This window comes from Stegodyphus dumicola, chromosome 12 (genome assembly GCF_044657685.1).
Source record: "Stegodyphus dumicola isolate Sdum_Otavi_A_Nest chromosome 12, ASM4465768v1".
NCBI classification, from domain to species: domain Eukaryota; kingdom Metazoa; phylum Arthropoda; class Arachnida; order Araneae; family Eresidae; genus Stegodyphus; species Stegodyphus dumicola.
Window position 1 is genome coordinate 1,975,240 of NC_140779.1, and position 6,597 is coordinate 1,981,836.

Below are 6,597 nucleotides of genomic sequence, written 5' to 3' on the forward strand. Positions count from 1 at the left end.
TCTAATATTCTTCTTTTCTGCCTCTCGGAGTGGAATACGCCCCTATGTTCTATGGTAATTATTGCTCATCTGGATAAGTACTATCACCCCTCTTAATTCGTAAAAGTAATTTAGAATCACCCAGTATAAGAAAACACCAAAATGTCTGCGATGCTTAAAAATCTGAGTTACTAAGCAATAAAATGCTGAACAGTATTAAGCAAGGTATAGAAAATCGTAACAATATTTTGTTTAGAAAAAACGTTATATAACACAGTGTTTATTTACAAGCTAATGTTATCTTGCTTGTAAATAAACATTAGGAATAAATAATAACTAGTCAAAAGGAGATAAACACGCCACATAAAAGTATACTAAGTTGACTAAATCTACGCGAAACACAAAGTTGTTGCTTTGCCAATTTTACAAATCACTAATGCTCAGACTCGGTATTTTTCCTAAATATCGATATTGTATTAATCATGGGATACTGAAATCAAGAAAAAGAGCTGAAAGCAAGCTGTTGAGGTCTGATACGGAACTGAAGAACGGGATCAATAAAATTCACATTTGCATTCACACATGAAACGAATTCTTTGTCACCTACAAAGCAGGAGCATGTTCGACATGCCAAACCCAATTTGGAAAAAAGAGTTTTTGAACTGAAAAAAAAAAAAAAAAAAATTCCAGGGAAGTTCATAGCCATAATGAATTCAGTTTAGATTATTTGCGCCAAATGCAAGGTTGGCTAGTCATAAAAATTAAATGTTTTATTTTCTCAGCTAATAATCGGCCCCTGAACTTAAAAAAATCTTGAAATAAGTAAAACAAAACGAAATCTCGTTCTAACACTGGACCAAAAAATAAAAGAGAAGACGGTAGCTGATATTCCTCATCAGTCAATATCTGGGAGGAGCAATTCAGTTGTGGTTTTGTACTTTCCGCGAACACACAAACAGGGGGCGCAAAACTGTGGATCAATTCGCTGAGTTTCTAACCCTGGAACAATGGAAACCGTTCTTCTCCTTCCTCCTTTCTTCTTCTTTTTTTCTCTACTTTACTTCATGCTTTTATTTACTTCTTTTCCTTTTCGCATTCGTGCATGGCTGCCTGCAGTCTTTAGGCTCCAAAAAGCCATTGAGGCATAAAGAGTCCCTTTGCGAGACACTTCGCACTGCAGTGATTCGGCTGGAGAGAGCATCTGGGATGGTTCGGCACTGTAGGGTGGTAGTGGGGAAGATGCAGCAACAGCTGCCGATACTTTGAGGAACACTCAGGGAGACAGCGGTATACGACATTAAGGAACCTCGTGAGAGATGCTCTGATTCTCATCTTGTTCAGGAAGCTAATCGACACGTGAAAGCTAGCTTCTCTTTATCTAAATCAAATATCTTCCCTGCTGAAAGATCCTTTCTGAGCTAAAATTGTACACTGTCTTATACAGCACATAGTACGAATATATATACACATAGTATGTTAATCTATTTACTAAAGAATATTTTATTATCTCCTAATAATAATTATATTATCTCCTAATATTAAATTTAGTAGAAGTATTTAAAAAGAGTGCTGCCATAGGTAGGATGTTTAATTCCGAAAATTGTTTTAAAGTAACTTGAATGTAAAAAATTGTTAAAAATGTTTTACGGGGACTTGAAGTAAATCATGAATAACAAAATTTCAATTGGAAAACGAAATTGATTTAAAAGCAAGCAATTATTGTTATTGATCGGAAACGAGTTGACTTTTCAAGGGGAACAAACCAACTTCCGTTCACTGAACAATAATTAATAAATAAATAAATACGAAAGTGTTTATTTATTTATTAATTATTGTTCAAGTAATAATTCAAGTAATAATTCAAGTAATAATGGTGATGCCAGACTGGCAAATTAAGTTAGGCCAAATATTTCCGTCAAATGAAGGTATTTGGAACCAAAGTAGAGTACCAAAGAACTCATTCTTATTAAGCATTTTCGCTAATAGAATTTTGAGAAAAGCAATTTATGTAGTAAAATTGATAAAATACTTGAGTCATTGTCCCCCGACTCCCTCGTTTTTATGCATTTTAATTCAAAATTATTTGTAAAAGATCAATCATTGGTAATCTTAAATGGAATTATGAAATAGAACTCAAAGTAATTGAAAAAAACCTTAGAAAATGAAGAAATATAATGCAATCTTTGCAAAAACAAATCAATTAATAAAAATTGAAAATTAATATGTGTAATAAGAAAAGAGAATATACATGACGATATAAAAGGCCAGAAAAAGCATTAATTAACATACGTTCTTTCTAGTGGGATGTGGGCAAAGTGTTGTCTTCTGCGTCTTTCTCAGAAGGGTTGTGTGTCCGAAATTCTTTATCGGCAGCGGGGGCTTTGAATTATTTCAGGTGGCGAAACTTGTGAGAAGTAATTTATGGGATAAGAGAGGGATTAGGAATGCTTGAGAAACGTTTGTTGCGGATTTCTTATGTGAATGAAAACGTCTATTAAAATTTTGAATATACTAGTGAATGGAAATTAATTAATTTCTGGCTAACTGTCGTGTCGGAACGAGGAAGAAATTAAGAAAAGGAACAAAGTAATTTTCACTGTCAAAGAGCTATTTGACAGACTTATGTATTCGTACTACGTGTTGAGAGAGCTAAAATTGTACACTGTCTTACACAACACATAGTACGAATATATATGTATAATATACATGTTATGTGTACGATGTGTTCCTTTTCTAAATATTGAACCAATGAATTAACATTTCATATGTATATGTAAGATAAAAAATATGTGAATGAAAATTATAATTTAAACTAACAGTAAAACGTTAATTCTCCCTCTCTATTCTAAAAGTCGCAATAACTTCTCTGGATTGCGTCATTTCTAGATCATTCTATGGTCTGCGCAGCTCTGATAATTAGGAACTGAAACGACCATCGTAAAAACAAAACTTTTTCTCTTCTTGCGCTTCCATCTTGCACACGCACTTCAGCTTCTGGCTCTGCTTTCCTTTCGCTGATGCACTTTCGCTGTGCTGCTTGCTACTGCAATAATATTAAAACTGCAAATATTATTAACAGGCACGACTAGGGTGCCAAAGGATTGTGGCCACAAATATCAACTGTAAATAAAGCACCTCACAGCCATCAGCAAGTTGTCACGCTGATTTGCATTATAGAGGATTTGCCTATTTTTATCAAAGTTTATATTGTTATTGCACTGAATTTTTTACTTACTATATTCTTTACTTACTATATTAAGATATATTTAATATCCTAAATAATCAATTAAAATTTCATGTATCTGTAAAAGAAAATTTTGGTTTTACATTGGCAAGATCAATGTTTATGAAAGACTTTCAAGTTAAGGACTGCGAAATATTGACTTTGATTAATGTTTAAGCAAAGATTTTACAGAACTGTGAACTTTCTTGAGGAAAATTAGGTCGTTCTTTACGATGAACTTGAAAACTTTAAATTTTCAATAGGATTTTCAATCTGAATGTATTGTTAAAAATGATATCTGTAAGGTTTTATACTTTAAAAAATTATTTATATCAAAATTTTGTGATTTGTTTTCTCACTGTTGTATTTACCTAGTTTTGCTAATTCTGTAATGCTTTCTTTTAAAAAGACTTTTCTGTCGCCATACCCTTTTTCTCTTTGAAGAAGGGAAATGTGTAAGATAAAAAATCCGTGAATCAAAATTATAATTTAAACTAACGGTAAAATATTAATTCTCCCCTCTCTATTCTAAAAATCGCAATAACGTCTCTGAATTGCGTCATTTCTAGATCATTCTATGGCCTGCGAAGCTCTGATGACGTAATAATTGGGAACTGAAACGACCATCGTAAACCAAAACTTTTTCTCTTCGTTAGCTTCCATCTTGTAAAACTACGCACTTCAGATTCTGGCTCTGCTTTGCTTGGATGCACTTCCGCTGTGCTGCTTGCTACTGCAATAATATCAAAACTGCAAATGTTCTTAACAGGCACGACTAGGGTGCCAAGTGGTCTGTGGCCACATAATGTCAATTGAAAATAAAAATGGAATTAAAATCGTCTCGACTGCCAAGTTTTATTTACGAAATCAACACATTAGCTTACAATGCAATCAGAATGCAGGATAACTACACATCAATGCAGGATAACTACACATCAACAGTGGTCCGTCTTTCCTTTACTTTTATTATGCCATACATATAAATATGTAAATATATGTAAGAAAAATAAAGAATATGTAAAAGATTAAGTTAGTAGCTTAAATTCCTTTCTGCGTTCTAAAAAATAGTAACCTCTAGTTGCACTGGGTCATTTTGAGACTAAAGAATGTAATGCATTTCTTACGTAATTCTGATGATGTAAATGGAACTAAAACTCAAACAGTCAATAGTAGCTTTACATCAATATTAACTATCCAATCAAAATGCATTGAAGTCTGTCTACTCCTTCTACATTACTGCAAATTTATCTAAAATGTAAACTTTTTGAAATAGGTCCAATTAATGTGTCAACTTCTTTGTGGCCGCAACATGTTTGCTGAAACAAAAAATGAAGATTTAATCTGCCTTCGCCTCGAATTTCCCATTCATTATGGATCAACACTTCTACGTCATCAAAATTCTTGCTTGTCATTACTTCTAAGTTCTATTTTATCATGTATATGTTACGGTGAAACACCGAAATCTGGAGAATGTCGACTCTCACTGGTGAATGTCAACATTCACGTAGTCGCTTGGTGTATGACGAAATATTTTCCAAATACTCTTATTTCTGATTTACACCAGTAAATGTCGACATTCACCATGTACTAATGGTAAATGTTGAACATATAAGAATATGTTCTTTATGAATATGAAAATTTTATTTTATCATGTATATGTTACGGTGAAACACCGAAATCTGGAGAATGTCGACTCTCACCGGTGAATGTCAACATTCACGTAGTCGCTTGGTGTATGACCGAAATATTTTCCAAATACTGTTATTTCTGACTTACACCAGTAAATGTCGACATTCACCATGTACTAATGGTAAATGTTGAACGTATAAGAATATTATATTTCATTCTCCGTAATTCAGTCGCGAAAAAACGCACTTGAAGCTTGAAATAAGAACTTAAGAACATGAGAACCTAAAACACACAATACATTCAAAATAAGAAAGGAAAATAATAGAAGTTAAAAACTTACTGAATTATACAGCACGTTCTAAATGAGAAAATAAAATAATAGTAATAAAAAACTTACTAAATTATGTGATTCAAATCTTATTTATTGCAACAACTTAAACTGTTATGGCAGTTTGAATTGTCGACTCCTCTCTTTTCGACCTACACCAGAGCATATCTGTGATTGTCGACATGTACTGGTGATGGTCCGAATGTACAAGAATGTAGTGCAATATTCGATCTTTCATCTACGTATTTGGTGAATGTTGACATTCTCCGGTGAAAGTGGACATTCATCAATTTCGGTCTTTCACAGTAACATATATATTATGTGTTAATAAACATATGATAGCAAAAACGCATAAATCCAAGAATAAGAAAAATGAGAGACCCGATTATTGAGGTTAGCTAATTAACTTGTTACTACTTCTATTGAATTTAGAAAATAAATCTGAAACTTTAATTTTTGAAATCAGTTTTTCATTATGCCTTCTTTTTAAACACAAACTAAGAGAATTACTGTGAATTTTGTATCATTTTGATTTATTGGTTTTTGTTTTAGTTTATCATTTTGTTTATTTGTATACGCTCTGTTCATTTTCTAAATATTTAACCAGCGAATTAACATTAAATTTCTACACCTCACTTTTGCCAATTTAAATTATATAATAATAATAACGGAATGATATAATATCAAAATTCAATCAATAAATTTGCGTGCTCTCTAGTTTCATGTTTACTACTTTTAACACGTTATACAGCTCCAGGACTTGTTATTTTTCAATTATTACTTTATATACAGTATATATGATGTAATTTAACTCTTTCACATCGAAGTCGTCCCAAACGCCCGAGCATTCAGACATCGGTAGGTCGTCCCGAACCCCTGAATAATTTCCTACCTGGTGCTTTTCTCCATGACGTTGCTGCATTGCTCATTGCTTTCAGGAGTTGTTAAATGACACGTCAATCGTTCTTTTGAAGCGACTAAACGTAGTTCTGTTTTTTTAAATGCATCTTCTTTTTCCTTTGCTTACTCTCAATGTTTAGCTATTGATGCCCGAAGTTGCGATCCCGTCCCAAGGGAGAACTTCACACAGGGTGAAAGCATCCAAGAATAAGAAATAAGTTAATGGCGTTTAATAAAGTAATCAACAAATAAGTTAATACCGTTTAATAAAGTAATCAAATAAATACCAAAGATATTGTTACGTTTTTCTTCTGACACCAGTTTTTACGTTATTTTCTTCCTTCGCGTTGTCGCTTTACTTAAGTAGATTATTGTTAGCGCTGTAGTATTCAATTTGTCATGGGGGAAGGAAAAGCATTCCAACAGAAATTCCTATACACGGGCCTTTTAGATATTTAAGGAAGAGATTTGGTCCTCTCTCGATGCGAAAGCGTTAAAGGTTGCTGTTAACGATGGCAGTTTATTCATTACGAAATAG

At 32.9% G+C, this 6,597-nt stretch overlaps 1 long non-coding RNA gene across 1 annotated transcript in view; it reads left to right on the forward strand.

The window, feature by feature from the left end:
• LOC118186315 (uncharacterized) overlaps positions 1-4,107 on the forward strand; it is a 143,900-nt gene extending 139,793 nt beyond the window's left edge. Inside the window, exon 3 of the long non-coding RNA XR_004757753.2 lies at positions 3,772-4,107. This is a non-coding gene — a long non-coding RNA (uncharacterized LOC118186315). The remainder of the gene's footprint in view (positions 1-3,771) is intronic.
• The last annotated feature ends 2,490 nt before the right edge of the window (positions 4,108-6,597 follow it).